This window comes from Curcuma longa, chromosome 13 (assembly GCF_044706935.1).
Source record: "Curcuma longa cultivar G26 ecotype Majalengka, Jawa Barat chromosome 13, ITB_CL_G26_1.1, whole genome shotgun sequence".
Lineage (NCBI taxonomy): Eukaryota > Viridiplantae > Streptophyta > Magnoliopsida > Zingiberales > Zingiberaceae > Curcuma > Curcuma longa.
Window position 1 is genome coordinate 1,624,460 of NC_133873.1, and position 23,766 is coordinate 1,648,225.

Consider the following 23,766-nt stretch of genomic DNA (forward strand, 5'->3'; position numbering starts at 1 on the left):
ATTTAGGAAATGCTTAGACCATATTTTACGATCTTATATATATATATATAAAGTTTCAACTGTTTTCTAATACATTAATCTCCTAATATATCGTCCATATCTGATATTGTAGTGCATACCTCATTCAAATCTAACTGTAATGTATGCCTCACAAAAATGAGGTCACTCATATGTATTTGGTCCAGAATGCAACGAAGCTAATAATTTCATAAGTATTTCATTTTTATAATAAAAAATAAAAGTTTGACTTAAGTCATTCTGGAATGAATTACATGTTATTTAAATTAGTTGCTAAATCAACGAAAACTTAAATCTTGTGATTAAAACTAAGTCTTTATGTGGAATTTAATGGATTGATTCTGGAACACTCAAATCAATATTGCAACATAATGTGATAGTCATGATCAAACATAAATCTACATTAGTCTTGGTCATATTAAAGTTAGTTAAGTCCAAATGATGATAATTTGCCCAAATACCATATTCAGAACTATAGCAAGTGTACGCTTTTGCAACTTTTTAACTTGCATGTATTGCTTGTTAATAATTGTAATCCTATTGTTTCATGTTGCCATATAGGAATTATTGTGGATTTATTTTCTGGTGGAGAAATCCTTCCTCAGTTGAAGAAGGTTTGTGCTTCTTTTCTATGGAATGTTCCACTTCCATCTTTGCTTATATCTCTATTACTCAATACTTTCCATGTGAGCTTTTCTTTTGTGACTTATTTATGTGTTGCTTGATGGTGCATATCATACACCATAGTTCTACAACTCATCCCGTGCCAATATCAAACCCACATTGATGGGAGTCCATGCACTGGGATAATAAATTCTGGTAGCTTTGTGCATTAGGCCTACTTATTTTTCTTCGCGAGAAAATCTTTAGTTCTTTTTTTGTGCCCTGTATTTTATTACATTACATATTTTCTACATATTCAATGATCTACTTAATTCTATTGAGAAGGTATTTCAATTATATTACCAAGTCAGCATATTCTTGGTTTCTTGAAATGCTACGAAATTTAGTTCAATCATCTTCTACATGATTGTTTATTTGCTAAAATTAGCCTAATAAATCCTTCTAAAGATATGAAATAAAAGAAACACTTCCATAAAGAATCCGAAGAGAAGCAAATAAATGACGTTTGTCATTTATACTTATGCATGTATATAACAACAACAATCAAGCCTTTATCCTTACTAATTGAGATTGACTATATGCATTCTCCTATGTTATTGGGCTTGATCCCCTAGTCTATCCTTATTTATATTTAAATGAACTTATCATGTTTTATCGTTGCTAACTAAGTCTTTTTTGATCTTCTTCAATTAACGTGCATATTTGTCAAGATGTTTTCATTTATTATTTTATCCATCCTCATGTGTCTGCACATCTACCTTGTACATTTACTTTAACATCTTTATCTTTGTGACTCTCATCTTCTGCTCGTGTATGATTATATCTCAATGTTTAACTCACACCCACCTGTACTCATGCATGTACGGTGAAATAAATTTGCATGAAAAATTTTAAGAGAAGCAAATAAATAACCCTTGTCATTTATCCTCATGCATGCATGGTGAAGTAAATTTTGAACTATTATGTTTAGATTCACCAATAATAAATTTTTTTGGATTATTTGAATAAGATGATAGACTAAACACTCTAATATGCTGACATTTGTAGTGATAATGTTGTTTTAGAAGTCCATAAAATTGCAAATAGTAGCTATGACCAAGAAAAATATTGCCAACATGTTGGAATTAAAATTGTTGAAAATTGTTGCATGATAGTAAAAATGTTACATCCTATAACCGCTAAAACCTGTACTTTCACTAGTAATACATTACATCCAATGGTGTTGAAATGGACAATCTTTGATATATAATAGCTAATATTGCTGCAATGCCTTTGTAAATAGGTTACTTAAAGAAAATATTTGAAATAATCTCATATAATCATAGACATCTTAAAATTTTATAACCACTTACCTAATTACATATATATTCATAAACATGTAGTTTGTCATCATGATCAAGTTGCTAGGGTTGTCTATATGAATTGTATCTGACAATGAGCTCTATGCAAGGTTATATCACTAATAACAATCATAGCTTTTGCTCATAAACCCTTTATGCAAGGATTAGAATTGTATCCTCCTAACATCCCCACTTGGTAATTTTCTCATATCACTTTGTTGCTCTCCTCTACCACACCCTTGCTTGATCCCCTTCTTGAGGAGTGATGATGCTATATACTCTTCTTTGTTGAGTAGCTCTTCCCATGCATTATTGTGATGCATGACACCCTTTCCATCACCATCATCTCCAAGGAAACCTAGGAGATTGCACGCCGTAAGAATTCATGACAGGAGGCTTTCATGCAATGATTACGAAGATCTCAAGGGTCAACACCTTTGGAATTCCCTATCGCTCAGCAACTTGATTGATAGGAGGCTCACACCTATGCCTCCTATCACATCTCAACCTAGTCCATCGTTCCTCCACTGCCACTTGATCCTCCATGCATGTGCTATCGAACCTCTAACATCACAACCTAAAGCTAATTTTCTCATGTCACCTTGTTACTTTCCTCTACCACACCCTTATCCTTGCTTGATCCCCTTCCTGAGGAGCGATGAACTCTATACTCAAGTCACCTAAGAAAGTTGGCATGCAAGGTAGCTATAACCTTCCTATAGATCTAAATCACAAGATGTGGTTGAAGGTGAAATGATCATAGATAGAGAAATGTATTAGAAATTACTTGGTTAACTAATCTACCTATTTAGGGCACCTTTTGACATCTCTTATGTTGTAAATGTTGTGAGCTAGTTCATGCATAACTCTAATGCACTTTTTTAGGTAATATATAGGATATTTTTAGGAACTCCAAGGAAAGGAATTTTGTTCAAGAAGCATAGCTTGATTACACTTGAACTGTCTATTGCACCTTGATTGATAGTTACCTAGACGAAGCAAACCCAATAAGAATAATGTCTCATGAACCCACAACAAATTGAAGATAAAAACTAAGAAAAGTTTGAATTTAGCAAAGCATAAATTTAAGGTATAAAAGATAGAAGACACCACAACTTAAAAGATTTAGGTTGGTAAGTTAGATAAACGTTACAAGTATTGCCTCGATAAGTTCTAGTTTAATATAAAACACTATGCTTTTGTATTGAAAACAAACATTCGATATATGTGTGGTTGCCACCCCTCCCCCCTCTATTTATAACTATAAGGTGTCATGAAAATCCTAAAAGACATAAAATAAGCCCATTTAGAAGCCTAGATAGATTACTTAGCTAGTTTAGGTTTAAGCCATCAATAAATTTTTTTCCACTACATACAAATGAGACTTAACTTACTAATTAAGCTCATCTAAGACTTGAACTAGGTTAACTTCGCTACATGACTCTCTTGTCCAAATCTACTTCAAGTGCAACCTTAGTCTTGACATCTTCAATTAACCCATTAAGCGTTTCTTTTTTATGTTTTTAGCTCTAGCATTTGTAACTGGGTCGTCATTAAAGTGTAATGGGTCGTTAAAAAGTTCTAGAATTGGATGCTTCTTTCTTTCGATTGCCTCGTCTTGATACCCATCCTTAGCTTGCTCTCCATCTTTGTCTCTCCCCCTCTTCTCAAAAGGATTTGTCCTTAAATTTTCATCACCTATATTAAAGAGAGAAAGAACATTAAATGTAGTACTCACATTATACTCACTTAGCAAGTAAAGGTTGTAGGCATTATCATTTATTATAGTAATAGTTTGAAATAGTTCATCTCCTCGAGGATGCATCTTAGTATGACATTTATCTAGAAACCTATCCTTATATTCAATCCATGACTTTAAAGATCATTTTCTTTCATTCTTTGTTGGCTTATGTAGCATATTGTTCAATCCTCTTTTCCATTTACAACTATACTTTCTCATGAATTTGCCTCACTAACTCTACCTTTTTTATAGCATCTAAACTAGCATGCTCAGAGATAGGTAAAAGTAATAAATCCAAAAGAGTTAAAGGGTTGAACCTATATACTATTTCAAAAGGTGAAAAGTTAGTAGTAGAATGCACAAACCTATCATAAGCAAATTCGACATATGAAAAACAATCTTCTAAACCTTTCAAATATTTTGAATGAGATAAAGTTTGATTTACTATCTTGGTTTATTCATCAATTTGTCGATGGTAAGTTGTAGAAAATAAATGCTTTGAACTCAACTTACCCTATAATGTGTTCCAAAGGTAGCTCTGAACTTAGAATTATGGTTTGAAACTATGGTCTTCAACACTACATGAACTGCATAATCTCTCTAACGAATAAATCAACAATAAGGAATTTAGCATTGTTCGTTTGCCTTCGAGACAAAGCATCGACAATCTTATTTTTCATACCTCATGTATACTTGATCACATTAGGAAATTATTCAATGAATTCTATCCATTTTTCATGACATATGTTCAACTTACTTTGGTGGCCTTTCAAATGCTTCAAGGACTAATGATCAATGTGAATGACAAACTCATTGATTCCTAAATAATGTTGCCAAGTTTCCAAAGCCCTCACCAAAGTATATATCTTCTTGTCATAAGTTGGATATTTCAAAGCAACTCTGTTGAGCTTCTCACTAAAATAAGCAAGGAGTCGGTCTTCTTATATTAGCACAACTTCAATACCTATTCTTAAAGTAGCACACTCAACTTCAAAAGTTTTAGCAAAGTCTTGTTGACTAACACAAGTAATGGTGTAGAACTTAGCTTCTTTTTAAGTAAGGCAAAAGTTGAATCTAGTTCACTACCTTAATGAAACTTAACATTTTTTTTAATAACTTCAATCAAGGATGCAACTAATGTACTTAAGTTCTTAACAAATCTCTTATAGAAACTAGCCAATCTATGAAAGTTATATACCTTAGTTTTTTGGTATTGGTTATTCACGAATAACCTTATCCTTCTCTTCAATAACCTTGATTCCCTTAGCACAATATTACTAAGAACACAATCTAAGTAGTGTCAAAAAAACATTTCTGAAGGTTAGCATACAATATCTCATTTAACAAAACAAATGATTAAAATGCTCATTTAAGTTTTTGTTATAAATCAAGATATCATTAAAATATTCTACAATAATTTTCTCAATATAGGCATGAAAGATCTAGTTCATTAATCCCATGAAAATACTAGGTGTATTAGTTAAACCAAATGACATAACTAACCATTTATATTTGGTCTTGAAATCAATTTTCCATTCGTCTCTCCCACACATGCGAATTTGATGATAACCAAACTTCAAATCAATTTTAAAAAAATATAAGAACCATGTAATTCATCAAGCATATAAATTTTGTTGTAATCTTATTGACACTTGTGCAATCAACACACATTCTCCATGTTTTATCTTTCTTAGGCATTGCAAAATAGGAACTAACAAGGAATCAAACTTTCTTGAGCATACACTTTTTTTTATTAACTATTCAACCTACCTTTAGACCTCTTTTGTCTCCTTGAGAGTGCTCCTATTGGCTGACTGATTAGGAATTATTGATTTTGGATGAAATCAATCTGGTGCTCTATTTCCCTAAGTGATGACAATCCATTAAGAAACTCATCAAGAAATATATTAGTCAAATTCCTACAAAAAAGACTTAACAACACTAGAAAATTAGGGTTAAGATTCTTAACATTGAAATAAAACTTTTTTAAGATTGTTAACAACACTAAATAAGCTTCCTTTTGCAAAAGTATAAGCATTGGCTATAAAAAAGACTTAACAACACTAGAAAATTAGGGTTAAGATTCTTAACATTGAAATAAACCTTTTTTAAGATTGTTAACAACTCTAAATAAGCCTCCTTTTACAAAAGTATAAGCATTGACTATTGGAAATAAAAAACTTTCTTAATCTCTCTTCTTTTATATAAATGTTCCCTTTTGTCCTCTCTTGCTATTGAACTTTTTTCTTTTTCTTTTTATTGGTCTTCTCATCCTCACTCTTTCTTTTCTCACACTCCTTTTCTTTTCTCATTGTATTTTTACTTTTCTCTGACAATCATTTTTTCTCACTCTTTCCTTTTCAATCTTTTTTCTCTCACAATCATTTATTTTCCCACTCATTTTTAATCCTTAATCTTTATATACTGCCTAAGATTTAATGTTACAAGAGTTACAATCTTTTAATGCATCATTAAAGAATACTTCATTTTTGGATAAAGGTAAATTGTATTATAAATAAAGTGAGGATATACATTTTAGATGCCCAAATAATGAAAAACATGCATCTGAATCTTTCGAAACATCTTTTGTATGTTTGGGACATCAGCCTCATATTGACATTTATTTTACATTTGCCAAAGTAAGAAAATCATGCAAGTAATGGCCAAATGTCGAGGCTTGGTCAATGTGTGTTGCCTCGTATTCGGTGGAAAACTTTCAACATGCTCTTGGAGGTGCTTAACTCTTGATGTATGTGCAGCCAAGATATGACTTTATCCCAATGTATAATCCAAAGTTTAGTCCGTCTGTTGGCTAAGTTTTGCATTCCTCATATGGTATCCGATCTTTGGTGCGTAACCGCCCATGTGCAAGGAGCCATATTGTAAATTGATATTTCAACATGAGGTATGATCCATACAACTATTGACCACACCTTGATCTCGCTCCGCAGCATGAAAAATGCATTGATCGTTGTAGAACTAGGTTGTTGTTCAGAGGCAAACTAGATGGATAGTGTGGTCACCCCTTGTTGTGTTGTCCCTGCTTTGGCCTCGATAATGTCCTTGATTTGTAGTAGGCACTTGATGAGGGGTGAATCTAAGGTTTGCCTCTCTAATCCCATGAGTCGACACTTTTGAGGTATCGATGGTGGACTCATTTCACCCAAAGTGAGTCTTTTTCCATTGGACATTCCATAATGCTTTTCTAAGTAAAGTGGAGTTCCACGCACATGGATCACGAACTCCTTATCCTCCTTCCTCATTAGCTAGACACAGTGGCTCACAAAATTGGCGAATGCTTAGAAGGTCACACAAATGATCATATAACATATAATTTATGAATTGCGGCACATGGGATCGACAAGATTGAGAGCCAAAAGCATCCTACGCCTTGCAAGACAGTCTTCACCAATTCGAGTTCACTGGCATAGAACAATGTGTGCTTTGGCCATGATGTGGGTTTACGTAGTATAGCCTCGGTTAAGGCACCATAGTTACTCGTTTGTAGCTTTTCTATAGCAAGTGAGATGCTAAGGTAGCGAAAAAGGAACATACCCTGCTGAATTCTTATAATCTAAGTAGTTTGCTTGTTGTTCTTCCATTAACTCCTACAAGGAATATACTGGACTTACAAAGGTTCGGTTGCAACTCTACAGTGTCTCCAAACTCCGTGATACAGTCCGCAATCAAGGTAATCATGGACTCATCCACTTGGGCAAAAAGGTGGTCATTGGCGTATGCCAAATCCATGATATCGATGCTAGCACACATTGGGATGGAAGTGAAAAGATGGCCACATGGAAGCTGTTTTTAGGGACCTCGAGAAGACTTCCAAACATAGACAGAGTGAAACGGCGAGAGCAGGTCACCTTTATGGAGACCCTCCCCCCTTTGCGGAGACCCCTCAATGGGCTCGACGTCATTAGCACCTAAGATGATGCATTCTGATGCGGGTTGAATGACACGCAAAGGCGTGCCCCTAGAATACTGCATGTTCGATGAAAAGAGGTTTCGTTCTCTTTTTCCTAAAAATTGTATACTTATTGTATATTGAGCACTATGATGCAAATAAAAACTGAAATTTCTTCTCTCTATGCCTCAAAGGTACAAATAAGTCCTAAGGGAAAAAGAAATAACCAATACAACAACAATAATCATCAATGCTTATTCCACTAGGTGAGATCGACTATATGGATCATTCTACGTCATTGGGTTCTATCTCATATTATATCATCTATATTTAAATAAATTTTATTTTATTTTATTATTGCTAACTAAGTCTTTTTTTAATCTTCCTCGTTTGATGTACATGTTTGTTATAGTTTCACATTACCTAGCTGGAGCATTTATTGGCTATTAAGTACATATTTATACCTGTCTGCATATCCACCTTAACATGACTTATGTATTCGAGTCATAGCCCAACATTGAACTCCATATAACATAGCAAGTCTAACCGTTATTTTATATAATTTTTCTTTAAATTTTAGAGGTATTTTACGATTACATAGAACACTTGATGCACTTTTCTATTTTAACTATCCTACTTGTATTTTATGTAAAATATCTCTTTCAATCCCTTCATTCTTTGCAAAAATGATCCTAAATACTTAAAACTTTCAGTACAACTTGTCATTTTCTATCTTAATAATTATTTTATTACATCTAATATTGATAAACTTAAATTTTTATATATCCTATTTTTACTTTATTAATTTTAAAACCTTTCACTTCTAACGTTTTCTGTATAGATTCAAGTTTAACATTTACTCCTTCACATGTCTTATCTACTAAAATAATATCTGCAAACAACATGCATGCTTAGAGTTCACTCTTCTTATTATATCCTCATATATATCCTTAATTATTTCAGCATACGCTGTGCTAATACCTCTCATTTTTAGAATTCTTTATATAATTTTTCTTGGGACTTTATTATAAGTTTTTTTTTCTAGATCAACGAATACTGTGTAAATCTTGCTCCTGTTATAAATATTTTTCAATTAGTTGTCTAAGATGTATAACTTATATTGTTGATTTTATAGGCTTAAATCTAAATTGCTTTTTGATCATCGTTGTTTTCTTAGTCATTTTTCTATTACTTTTTTTTTCTAAAATTTCATGATATGAGTAATTAGTTTAATGCTTTTATAGTTTGTATAATTTTGTTCGTCTCATTTGTTCTTATATAATACAATGAAGTACTTATCTTCCATTGATTAGATATTTCTTTGTTTTTAATATTAGGTGGAATAATTTTATAAACCATTCAATAGCTTGTTCCCCTAGGCACTTTCATCTCTATCAGAATATCATCTGGTCTAATTACTTTTATATTTTTCATCCCATTTAAATTTTGTTCTAAATCTCAAGTTTGAATACTACGATAAAAATTTAAATTTTTATACTCCTTTGATTTACTTAAATTATCTAAGTTAAGTTAGTTACCTAAATTTTCATTAAAAAGTTAATGAAAATACCTCTTCCATCATTATTTTATTTCCTTATCATTCAATAATACCTTACTCATCTCTTGTGCATCTTATTTGGATAAGATCTCTTATCTTGTCCTCTCGTTTTAGTTATTCTATAAATCTCTTTACTCTTCTTTTATATCCAGTTGTCAATATAAATGTTAAAAAATTTTATTTTTGACTTCATTCACTACTTTCTTATCTTCTTTTTTTTACTACTGTATACTTTTTAAAGTTTTTCTCGTTCTTACAAGTATATAATATTTTATATACTATTCAATTTTCTTCACTTCTTCTCGCACTTTCTCATTTTACCATCAAGATCTTTACTCGATGCACATCCCTTTGACACATCGAATACACTCTTAGCTACATTTTCAATTTTAAGCAATCTTATTTTATATCACGTCCCGAGAGACGGCTGTCCGAAAAATTTCGACAGCATCTCCCTTGTAACAATTCACTTTCCCTAAATACATAGTAAGTCAAAGGCCCACACGACCATTTTACAATACAACATAGGTATAAAAATATTAAACTATAAGATAACGGGCCCACACGGCCATTTTACAATACAATATAGGTACTAAACTATAAGATAACGGGCCCACACGGCCATTTTACAATACCCACACGGCCACAAATCCACATATACATACATGCACCAACTATAGCAACCACCACTACAACCAATCCGCATACAACCACGAAAATGCCAAAACACAACGACAGTACTTACAACAAAATCAACGACAATCTCCACAAGTTTATGATACAGAAATTTTGCAACGGAATTAATCACACAAATATGAACAAAAGTTCAAACCACAGAATCACACACATTCCATAAACCACACATCGATAACAATCCGAACGATACAACCAAATACCAATCGAAAATCACACAAGAAACCAACGACTCCTGCTGCTGTGAGATGGGGGCAGTCCGACAGAACTCCAAGCTTAAAGTTACATCTTTATCTACTACCTGAGGAAACAGAAAACCCCAGAGTCTGGGTGATGAGTATAAAAATACACAGTAGGTACTAGAATGAAAGTGCACAACATAACAAGGTATCAAAGGAATATAAGCATGGATATCAAAAGGTATACAGTTTCAACATGATACTACAGGAGCAAGGTCAACATACAATATGATAATCATGTATGTCATGTCATACAAATGCAGCAATCATATAACAACAAGTGCATAATCATATAACAACAAGTACATCAGCTCTAAATGCAGTAAACAACTAACAACAAATCATCGGGCGGCGGCGTTGCTCCCCTGGTGGACCACCGAGAGGAGGAAGGCAGGGGCGCTGGACGTAGGGGACGGTGGTGGCGGAGACGCGGCAGGGGAAAGGGGACGAGGCGCGGTGACAGGGCAGAGCAGGGCCGAACAGGGAAAGAGGTGTGCGGCACGACTGGAGTGGTGATGTCGTCTAGGGTTCGCTCCCACCTTTATAGCCTTAACTCCGCGAGGTACTCGCTGGCAAACGCGGGCGCTGGTGATGCCGTCACCGAGGAAGTCTGGATTGCGAGATCCCCGCGGAGTCTGCGGGCGGACGTGGTCGCGAGCCGCGCGGAGCGGGGGAAGAAAAGTCGCGATGAGTTTTCTTACCAGGTGGGGCGGGTTAACGGGTTTAAACCATATCCACTAACCTATATTAAATTGGGCTTATGGGCTTCTTTAATTGGGCTAGTAAAATAGGGCTGATCAATTTGGCCGGTTTAATCCTCTTAATTGGGGCTAAGGGTTGATTTAATTTGGGCTGGTTAATTGAGTTTTAAATACAAACCCAACAATAATCCAAACCCAACAATAACCTAGCCCTAATTGGTTAATCTTAACCATACTTAATTAGAGATTATGGTTAGAATTAAACATCATTAATTTTTCTTTAATCCTTGTTAACCAATTAGAGTTAAATTATTTATAATTAACTCTAAAATTTCTCGTATCTAACATTTTATGTCGTATTTGAGTTGCCATATATTTCTCCTAATACTTGTACTCCTAACCTCTTCATAAATATATATTGTTTCCCATTCTTTAACTTATATCACTTATTTTAGGAGTCGTGCATATTTTTCTTTTATTGATATTATTTTTGAGGCGCATATCTAACACTACTAACCTGTGTTGGGTATTTAAATTTTTTCTAAGGATGATCTTACAATCTTTATAAATCTTTCCATCTTTTTTTCTTAATCATAAGAACTCAATTTGTGACTTATTATTCTCATTTTTGTATGTGACCAAATAGTTTTTTTTTTGAAAAATATATTAGCTAGCATAAGTTAATATGCTATCAAAAAATCCAATATAGTTTTCTCTTCATTTCTTCTTTCAAATTCATAAGCCTCATGTATCTTATCATATTCCTTATTATTCACTTTTATATGCACATTTATATCTCTTTATATTAAAATCATTTTGTTTGGGGGAATGTTTTATAATACCTCATCTAGGTCATCCTAAAACCTAGATTTGGTGTCTTCATCTAATTTTACTTGTAGTGTATATATGTTAATTACATTAATTATTTCTTTTACTATTATATTCTTGAGAACTATAATTCTATTCCCTTTCTAACTACCTTATTATTTTATTTTTTAATAAACTATCTACAATAATACATACTTTATTTCTTATTTTATTTTTTCTTGTATATTATAATTTAAAATTCGAGCTACCATTTTTGTGTTCTCTCCTACCCATTTTATTTCTTATGGACATAAAATATTAATTCTTCTCCTAATCATTGTATCTACTATCTTCATTGTTTTATCAGTAAACATTTTTATATTCTAATTTTCAAATCTTAGACAATTAATTTTTTTATAATATTTATATTTATCTAACTTATGATGTGAGAAATCTTACGTATTTAATACTATATCTAAGTTCCCATAGAGATGTAGCGGTCCTTGTCGAGACATTCTAGTCAGATCCTATAACATGTTCCTTCAGGTGTACAACCTAACTTAACACAAGAGTTTGATTGATCAATTCATTGAACATTTGTCTGAATTTAACGCTGCCTGACAACCTAACACAACCGTCATCCTTTTTTATCCGGGCTTGGGACCGACAACTACAGGTTTGAAAAAAAAAATCAATGCTAGTCTACAATCACATTGATTTTCAATAAAGAGACTTAAATGTGAACAGATGCCCTTATTTAAGTTGGAATTTATAAGAGTATCCAAGAATTCTTCAAGTATGAGCTAATAAACAAAGCTGAGAGGGTAGCATCAATGTTTTGAAACTAATTATGCCATTCTTTATCTTATTGCATGCAATCTTAGGTAATCTGGCATGCTTGTGGGTCCTTTTTGCATTGGCATCTGTTTCAACAATCTTTGCATCCAATGGCATGATGAATATAGAACACATTTTCTGCATTTTATTGCTATTTGTAGGCATATAAATTATGTGGCATATTACCTTTGTTAGCTTGGTCCACATCTGAACTGAATTTTTTTTCTTGGTTTTGTTTATTCTGTAAACATGGTTTTGTTGCCTTTTATTTGATGTGACGTATCACTTGCAGAGGCTATTCAGTTCTCATGCCATTTTTCTTGCGTGCAAAACAGGTTTCTACATGGTTAGACATTGAGAAGAAGTTGATGTCAAAGGGTCGCATCATGGTAAATTGTGGTGGAGCTTATGCTGAAGTATATGGAAGCGGAAAACAAACTGCGGATGCTACTGTTTTATCAACTGGTTCCTGGATTAAGAACTCTACTATTAAGGCACTTGGACAGGCATTCCCTGGAAAGGTATTGCTGCTGCTTCTTTGTACTTCATAACAATTTTCACAATCAATGCCACATCTATTTTGTGGATTAGTGATGGCTGATGGTATACAATTGCATTCAAGTTGGTATATTTCAGCCGACATTTCTGATTTGGAAGGTGTATTTCCTGGCAGCTAAGCTGGAAAAGAATGGAAGAGAAAGATAGCGATAACTATCTTGCTCTTACTGGTCCATTGCCAGATTTAGATGCCTGGTCTGCTGCTGTCCCTGCTGAATTGAGCATGAATGTGAAAGAATGGAGAATGTGTGAACTTTCTTCATGAAACTGGTTACCCTGCCGGTCTAATTCTTCAGTTGGAAATTGATTAATTTCACATTTGCATTACCCTACAACAAGAAAATGAATCTTGCACAGCCTGGTGCTGGCTCGAGGGGAGGTAAACCTACAAAGGCCATCTAGGCGCTATTTTTAGATAGTTCGCAAAAGCCAATCATATTAACATTCATGTAACTCTTTGAATTTTGTGAAATGACCAATGCAATCATTTTGCAGCCCTCATTAGAGGTTTGGAGTGGGTTCTGCTCGACAAGGCTCGAAAAGGGTTGAGCTGTGTTGTGTTGGGCCTTGACTGGTCCATTGGTCGAGATGATTGAGTTGGGTAGGATCAAAAAGTGCGTTAGAGAAGGGATGAATAGTATGCACTGCTTTTTCATTTATTTTTAAAAATTTATTTTATTTTATCAAAGATAGTAGCGGAGATAGATAAGAAAATAAAATACAATATGAATATAATTTTATTTTTATTTGGTTCACAGTCTCTAATATGTGATTGCTATTTCAAGATGTATGATTCTTAATTGCTTTGATTGATAATCTACTATTGATTTCCTTCTTAATTAAGAAAGAGATTCATCTTTAGGAATTTGGGGAGGGTAATATTTTACCATTTCTTTTAAAGAAAGCACGAAAGATGAATAATAATTGAAAAAATAAATATACTGTTAATAAGAAATCTAGAGTAGAATGTAGTCGTCAGCATAGTAGTTTGTTGCAGTGACATCGTTTCAAAATAGGACAAAGGTTGGAGCACTGGAAAGTTGATTATGAAGCCTCTGTCGAGACCTTTTATAGGACATGATCGGTTTACTGATTTCCTTGATTGGTATACTGATCATCTTAGAATTCACATCTAGTTTAAACTGATCGGCTCACATCTAGTTTAAACTGATCGGTGTACAAATCCCTTGGATTGATCTATCGATCCGACAATCCTTCAATAATCTGTTGCCACGTTAGCTGCTCGATACTAATTTCTTGCCACATCAGTAGGCCATTAATTATCGAGTGTCATGTCAGTCATCCCATCCATGTTAGATGTCACGTTAGCACACTGAACTACTCGGTTGCCAACTCAATATTCGGTATACCGAACCAGTTGATCGATCTACTGAATCGATCTATCAATCTGGTCGATCGGTCTATCGATCCTATAAAATCAATGTTAGCACAAAACCTTACAAGACAGTGTTAGCACAATAATATGAAGTTAAATGTATAAGTTTGACATTTTTTCGATCATTCGATCTCAACCTCGGAACTCACGTGAATCCCTTAGTTGGATCAACACCTAAGGATGTCCTTTGAGCGACGATGCACCCTTATCTATTCTTCCTTTCGAAAGAACCACTCTAGGAGCTTAGCTTGTCAAACCTTGATCCTCCAGACCCTGTTTGGGTTTCCTACTTAGCTTTTGATCACTCGATCCTCAATCCTTGTCTGACTTGATCTCCGATCTTCTTTGACCCTATCAAGCCCATTCCGCTTGGTGTCCTTGATCTGCTAAGACTTCTTTGTTGGGATCGTCCCGATGCAATGCGCATGTTTACACGTTTTGCAAACGTGCGTAGTGAAAATATACAAATAACACATACAAATATAGGAAATAACAGAGTACAAGGCATGATTGAAAATTAAAATTTTGTAGAATAGTAAATATTCTATGCATACTTTATTGATGACGTTGAGTGAAGTTGGCATCAAGCGAGCGGTCCTTGTCGGAGTTCCGCTTCTACTGATGATCCACACGAAACTCTCGTCTAGATGGCTTCCGAAGTCATGAGTTGCATCATAATCTTTTGTACTAGTCGATAATCAATAATAATCGATTTGAGAGAAAATCTAATTTTGGAAAACACGCGACAACATTTGTTGCGATTGTTTTCGGGATTTCTAACTATCATCGGCAATTGTATTCCTGGTGTAATTTTTGTGGTCAACCTTTGACTGCTAATTTGGAGCAAATGACTGAAACCTTTTCGGCGAAGATGGTATGATGGTCGTCAAACGACTGGGATTGATGGGTCGCATCTAGATAGCTCTTTACAAGAACCATCAACAGTGTTTCTTCTTCGGTATCTGCAACAGCCGGATGACCAACAATCGTCATACGACCAGCAATGATCAACAACAGCTAGACAATAAGATTCGACGGTCGGAAACAGTTTCGGCGTTGGATCTTCATCGGTGGCCAACGACAGCCCTTCACAAGAGTTCTGGCAGAACCGTTCAGTGATAGGTCTTCTTCTCCGGCTTTTGAACAAGGTGAACACTTCACCGATATCTCTTCTCTGGCGGCTACAGCCCATGGGAAGATCAGGCTGTTGGCGTCCAACATCCACTAGTACTTCCTTCTCCTCGACGGTCAGCAACACGAACTCAGCTACAAAAGGCGAGCTCGGGAGAAGCCGATGTGGGAGAGGAAGAACAGAGGTGGCGGATGTGCATGCCCTAGAGAAGTCGCGATCAAGGAAGAAGAGCCGGCGGCTCTCGCGATCACGTCGTCGGCTAGGAGCAGAAAATCGTGAATCTCTCTGTTCTGACCGAAATTGTGATTGGGAAACCTTTCAACTCGCACGGAAGAAACAAAAGTTGGTGGCGGTGATAAGTGACTATTTGATGGGATTAATTAGAGTTATTTTAGATTATTTAGATTATATTTTATATCATAAATTGGGTTTTAAGTTTATTTCTTTATCTTGGATGAAATTTATGTCTTCATTCTATTTCTTATTAATTTGAGGCAATTTATGGTATTAATTTGTTGCATTTAATTTTTTGTAGGAATTAGGACAAAGACAATAATATTAGGAGGCCCAATTTGGAGAAAAATTAACCCTGGTTTGAATCTGATTCAAATCAGATTCAATTTGGCTCAACTCGGTTCAAAATGGTTCAAATTAGGCCGGTTCGGTTCAATTCATCCGGTTCAGTGGAAATGGGTTCAGCTTGAGTTGATTCGGCCTGACTCAGCACAAGGTTTAAAAGGATCGCCGGTTCACATAGAGAAAGGGGGCTCGACAACGATTAGGTCACTGTAGCTTCTCATCGTGATTCCTCCTTCACCGAGCTTCGTTGCGATTCCTAGCCAAGTTCCCACCCATCCACCACCTTCTCCATCGCGCACCTTCTCCTCCTTCATTCTTCCTCTTCGATCAGCCACAGAGCAGCAACGGCTTGAGCCCGATCAACGATCGTTGACATAACCTTAGGAGCTTCGTCGATGTGATTCGAAGGCGAGAGTTTCTTTATCCCTATCATTGCGAGACGGTGGCTGAGTGGTTCTCTAGCTACCGGTGCACGACGGCCTCCAACACAGGGAAGCAGCCGTGAGTGGTTCTTCGACGACACCCTCTGTCGCTCTGCATTCACCGATTTCGAGCAGAAGTCGACCTTCGTCGACGTGGTTTGAATGCGGGGGAGATTTTTGTTTGGCGTCGATCATCCTTCATCCACCAGAAAAGCAAGGTAGGGATTCCATTTTCTTCTGGTTTTGATCTTCTATTCATGGACGGCAGGAGTCGGGGTAGAGAGGTGGAGCTCCAAATCTCAACACTCCGATCACTTCTCGCTGGATTAGTCTAGCTCCGGTGAGGTCTCGTTCTGTTGGCGTGAATTCCACCAAAGTCCAAGTTGCCCTGTGTTATGGGAATAACCAGTGGGACCCCTGATGTGACTTGAGTCCAATCCTGGTCCCTCCCACAAGTCCAATCAGCTACAACTACAGTCTCCTATACTCCAAAAGGAGTCGAATCACCCTTCCTTCTCTTTTATGACCGAATCGCCCATTCGGCCCCCTCGCTGCCGAATCGACCATTCGGCTCCTTCGTCACCGAATCGCCCATTCGGCCTCCTCGCCGCCGAATCGCCCATTCGGCCCCCTCGTCGAATTCATTTAGTCGCTGCCGAATCGCCCATTCAGCCCACCAAATTGCCCATTCAGCCCCCTTCGTCTCTGAATCGCCCATACGGTCCGCTCCATGACCGAATCGCCCTTTCGTCCTCTTGTCCTCCTTATTCCTCGGACTACACCCCCATTCGGCCGTAGCATCGAATGGGGGCATTCGACACCCAGACCATCGCTGAGACTCCCACCCTCGCTGTGCATACCTCTTATCAAGCTAAATCGAACCGAATAGACGAAGTGCCCTACAGTGCCTGGCATATCCCATCATGACTTCTGACAAGCCCACACCCCTATTAATTACCGCCATCTTCTGACATCTGCACAAACCATGACAAGATGGCCCATTTCGATGTGATAAGGAACCATTGTTCCGACACCTCATTAATGTGATGATGACGTGGGCCTTGACGGACGCTACAGTTTATTCATTCATTCATTCTAAACTTTTACCACATACGAAAACCACGAAACTTCGCAGCGGAAAACATAAACATAACCGGGTTGTGGTTGCATATGTGGTAATTAAACATATAACATGCATCTAATGTTTAGCTATTAAGTTGATAAAACCTCTTAACCACATTAAACAACATAAAGCTAGTTCACACATTTAGAACGCAAATATAAAATTCATAATTTATCCGGGACTCAGCCAAGTCACCATCACACACATCTTCATTAGCCTTTTCCTGCTACCTCCCTCGGTTTAGTGACTGCTAAATGGATCTGCAACATAAGAAAGTAAGACTATAAGCACGAATGCTTAGTAAGCTCCTTTCCTACTCACAAAACCAACTGTATCAATAAGCATAGCCTTGACATAAAACATGCATATCCATTAATATTTCTTAAAACATATAAACATATCATTTCATGACATAAGCATAGCATTTTCATGAGCATAACATTCACATGAATGTATAAATATACTTTCATCCTTAGCATTAAAATCATGATATACAAATGCTGGTAATGCCTTTTAAAAACGTATAATCATAATAGATCAATATAATCATCATTATCATTCTTTGGGATCCCTGGCTTGGTACCAATAGCGCGCTCCCTAATAGTCACTGGGGTAGCTAGCCGCCAGCCTAAGAGGGTCTTACCAGGCCCAACACCTTAGAATTGGTCACCTGGATTTCTTTAACGACAACCTTGGAAGTCGGGTACCAGCCATGCATTAAAGTAAAGTAATGATATACATGCTTTCTTTTTCATCTTCATCATGAATGTTCCTTTCATTATCATAACATCATGAACATTCACGCATTCTTCTCATTTCATTTCTATAGCATGTTATATCATATCATAACTTATCATATCATAACTTCGTTTTGTATTCTTACATGAGATACATCATACTAATTCGATCAAACCCTAACCTTTCTTTAAGGTGTTCGAACCTTCGTAAAACCATGGTATCTCATTCCATTTCATTTGATATCATATTTTCCAGGTATATCTTTGACGTGAGATTGACATAAGATAATCCTTGATATCATAACATCATGGTCAACGTTATTCGACTCCTACTTCACTTAACCCTAACCTCTATTAAGGCCTAAGTTCATAGGGTTATAATCTTCTTAGGGTTCTTTGGTTCTTAACCCTAACAATAATCTTCGTTATCATTGGTTTAACATAACATTTAAACCCTAATCTAAGTCTGGTTAACCTTGTAAACTTCCAACATAAGGTGGTTTACTCCTATGAAACCTAAACCAAAGTCTTAATCGATCAGAGGACCCATTAGGCCTTCTTTGAATCGATCAACCGATCGATTATACTCCATTATCGTGTTTTTCCACAGAAGGTTCGGTAATCGATCAAGGGATCGATTACACTCCTTCTTAATCGATCAGAGGATCGATTACGGTTCGTAAAAGAATTCTCAGAAGCTTGGTAATCGATCAGGCGATCGATTACCCTCCCTTAATCGATCCAGTGATCGATCATTTCACGTAACTTTTCTCCTCTTTAAACCTAATAATCGATCGAACGATCGATTAAGCCCCATTGTAATCGATCCAGTGATCGATTACAAGTGTCTCTAATCGATCTGGTGATCGATTAACACCTTATAACCTCTAATTTGCAGAACAGATACAACCTTAGTTTTTAACCGTAAACATGCTGTGAAAAACCTAACTTATTCATAACATAAGACTAATACAAGTTAAACTATGCATCAAACACAGAACATAAACTTCATGCATACAACCGTAGCTATTATGTTGCAGTGAGAGAAGACTTACCGTGCGTGCTAAATAAACAGAAAACCCTACACTTCACCCTTCAGCCTCCACCCTTCAGCAACTTCTCACGCAGCTCCGCCAGAATCAGAAGAAAAACCATCGGAGGAGAAGAGAAGAGAGCTTTACTTATAGCCCTAAGGTAAGTAACGGGTGGTATTTACTAGCATTAAGGTATAGCATTAAGGGTAATAACGCACAGCAGTTAAACCTTAACGTTCACCTCTTCATATCTCTCGGTGCTTTGGTGCTTAATCCTCTCACATGCCTTTAACCTATAACTAACATTTCCTTTATCATTTTCTTAACAATTACTTGCTTGCACTTATGGCTAACATGCTCCATAATTTTTTGAATCCTGTACCAACAGGTATAATTCCACCTAGAACAACATTCTCTTTCAGGCCTTTCAACCAATCAATACGACCTCGTAGAGCAGCTTTTGCTAAAACTCGAGCGGTTTCTTGAAAACTTGCTTCGGATATGAAACTTTGAGTATTCAAAGATGTCCTTGTTATTCCCAATAGGATTGCGCGATAAGAGATCGCTTCGTCCAAAGCGCGCCCCACTCGTTCCGCTCGCAACAATCCAATTAATTCCCCAGGTGAAAAAACATTAGACATTCCATCTTCTGAAACCAACACTTTTGATGTTACTTGACGTACAATAATCTCTATATGTCTATTATGGATCTGTACCCCCTGAGATCGATAAACCCTTTGGATTTTATTAACCAAAGAGATACGACTTTGAGCTATGGTTAGCTCGGCTTGAATCAAGAATCCCCAGGGGATTCCAAAAATTTTTGGTATACCTTTGTTCCAACCTTCAACTCTCCTTTCAAGGTTCATTGATATTGAATCAATCGAACGTACTTCTAAGATTTGTTCCACTTTTGGAAGACCTTGTGTTATGTCACCAGATCTTGATTTTTCATATATAAATGTAACTAATGTATCTCCTTCGTAAAATATTTTACCATAATGGCCATGAATAGTTGCTCCTGGAGTGGCTAAATAGGACTTAGCGGATCTTATAATTAAAGCGTCAACATCAACAATTATAATTTGCCCAGATTTTTTTATGTACGGTTTGTATTTGAATAGACATATATTTTCACAAAAAAATTGTCCAAGGCTAATTATTGTAGATGTCTCTTCCCAATAATCGTGATGGATAAAATGCCAATTCAAATGGAATGGATTCAAAATGATGTTACTGCATGGATCGGGATTATAAACCCTCCTATTTTCATCTATTAAACAGTATTTAAGTACTTGGAAAGTCTGTTGAAAATTACCAAGTAGCAAATATTTCTTTAACAAAATCTGATTATAAGTTATTAAATGGTAAAATGAATATAAATTTACCATTTTAGGAACAATAGTCCCCAAAGGACACAACAAATCCAGGTTATGGAAACTACTTTCCTTGTGCCCGGATAAGGTTTTATATCATTCATCCTTCTGGACACCAGACTAGCTTATGCTTTGGACATGGTCTTGCACACAAAGTTACCCTTTAGGAAAGCTAATGTGTTTATTCATTGTTATTGTTTATGTTGTAGTAAATTCAAGTTTTGGTTTATTGTATTATGTGAAGAACTTGTGTTATCAGCATTCTAATCAAGCTTATTAACCCTTTATATACTTCATACATTTTTTTATTAAGGGGGTTGCCTTGCTGCTTAACAAGCAAAGAACTATTATATTTTCCAGTTTGTGGTAGGCCTATATCATCCATGTGATCCAAAATATCCTCTAGAGAGAAGTGGTTGTCATTCTACATTCCATTCCCATCGACTACAGTCATTGCACTGAGTCATCTGGCCACCTTCCTCTTCATACACTTATTTATCTATTTTCTATTCCTCTGTTTACCTCCAGATCATATCATTTTATTCATTAATAAAAGATTTTGAGCGATCAATCATGTCATTCTATTCATTATGCAAATCATTTTTACAAAGTTCCAACCAGGTCATGTTACAAGATTACATGAATGGATTCAAAAAATAAAAAAATCTGTGATTACTGGTGGGCCATAGTCGGCTCTTAATTTGCATTTGGGATGAAGGTGTCTGCCTTCCTCCCAAATCCTGACTATTTGTGACAAAATTAGAAAAAGATGTTAGTCTTTACATATTTAGTTTATAAGTTTTATTTTTATTTTTAAAAATGATACTTTTTCTTTGTTTGTCTTCTTATGCAGGACGAGAAAAGATATTGATGGAGAAGGAAGCAGAGTCTCCAAAGGGCAAAAAATGATTTAGTTGTATCTTTTTCTCGTCTGCAAACTTCTTTATAGTACTTGTATCATTTGTATGGATTTTTATTATGACTGAATGTTGTGGATTATATTTTAGATCATGTTGATAGATTTGGTATCATGTAGTAGAGTTGATTAGCTTTGTTGAAGATCGGGAGATGGCTAGAGAGGGGGGAGTGAATAGCCTCCCTTCGAAATTTGATTTTCTCCTACAAAAGGTTAGTGCGCAGCGGAAAATAGCTAACAAAATGAAAACAATGCAAACACTATGATATACGAGGTTCGGGGATAACTTGCCCCTACTCCTCGGCGTGTCCGTAAGGTGGACGATCCCTTGATCTTCGGTAGATCAAACCCCGGATGAATCCGGCTAGATGAAGTCTCCTTCTCGGTGGAGTGACCTCTCCACAACCAATCTCAAGGATGTTTGTTAAGTACAGAGATTATAGAAGGAAAACTCAAGATTGAGGCAAACAGATAGAACTTACAGCACAACCTCAATCACACAAACAAACCTCAAGCAGAGCTTCCCGAGAGCAAGGCACCAGACTCCTTGCACCACCTCAGGCAGAGAGCTTCAAGGAAGAGCAATGATCACGAGCAAGCAGAGAACACCCAGCAAGCACAAGCACACACAGCCTTGTTCGTTGTTAGAGTTGTTCTCTCTTCTCCTTCACCTCTTCTTCTAGTCTCCTTGCATCTGCTCGTTCAACGGTCTCTGAGTCCACTGCAACCTTGCTGAGCCATCTGAGCTCTCCAGCACCACACTGGACCACGCTCCTCTCAGCACACTCACTGATCATCCTGATCATCCTCCTGTGCAGCTCAGAGTCCCGTTGTTGTCTTTTACCTGAAAACCAAAGCTCGACAAGCTGCCATGATAAAAAGCCAACCCTTGACTCTTCCTGTTCTTCATTTGAATTCAAACTCCATCTGCAAACCTCAGAGATGGATTAGCACAGCAACATCAGAAATAATCAGAAATCAGAAATGAGCAGAGCAGAAACCTGAACACGATCAGAAATGTCTTAATCGATCAGACAATCGATTAAACGTCGTAATTCTTTCCTCTATAAACCGTGTAATCGATCAAGCCTAACCACTAATCGATTACCCAAGCCCTTAATCGATCAGTTGATCGATTAAGGTATGGTAATCGATCAGGTGATCGATTACCGATCGCTAATAGGATTTCTCATTAAGCTTGTAATCGATCAGCTGATCGATTACTGTCTACCATAATCGATTGCCCAATCGATTATGGTGTATTCTGTGGGTTTTCTGAAATCTTACAGAATGCTCTGTAATCGATCATCAGATCGACTAACCAACTAACCCTTGGTTTACAGAATGCTCTGTAATCGATCACCAGATCGACTAACCAACTAACCCTTGGTTAATCGATTCACCCATCGATTAAACCAAAGTGAAATCAAAACTCATGCAATCTGATCACTTGGTTAACTTGGGTCTCACCCGAGCCAACCGCATTGGATCATGTATTCAGAGAACAGACTCCCAAGCCTCCTCTGACAATGATCCGGTCCGAAGACAGGCTACCATGCCTTCTCCGACCATAGTCCGGTACAGAGAACGAGCTACCGAGCCCTCTCTGACCTAATCTGGAGAACGAGCTACCGAGCCCTCTCCCACTTCATCCGGTCCAGAGAACGAGCTACCGAGCCCTCTCTGACCTAGTCCGGAGAACGAGCTACCGAGCCCTCTCCGACTCCATCCGGTCCAGAGAACGAGCTACCGAGCCCTCTCTGACCTAGTCCGGAGAACGAGCTACCGAGCCCTCTCCGACTCCATCCGGTCCAGAGAACGAGCTACCGAGCCCTCTCTGACCTAGTCCGGAGAACGAGCTACCGAGCCCTCTCCGACTCCATCCGGTCCAGAGAACGAGCTACCGAGCCCTCTCTGACCTAATCCGGAGAACGAGCTACCGAGCCCTCTCCGATCTCATCCGTCATTGGTCAATCTGAATATATTGAACTTAATTCTTATCCAACTAAAATGAACTTAAATCTG

General features: G+C 36.7%; 1 pseudogene; it reads left to right on the forward strand.

Annotated features, from left to right (window-relative positions):
• LOC141844415 (uncharacterized) overlaps nucleotides 1-13,506 on the forward strand; it is a 31,653-nt pseudogene extending 18,147 nt beyond the window's left edge.
• Nucleotides 13,507-23,766: the final 10,260 nt, after the last annotated feature.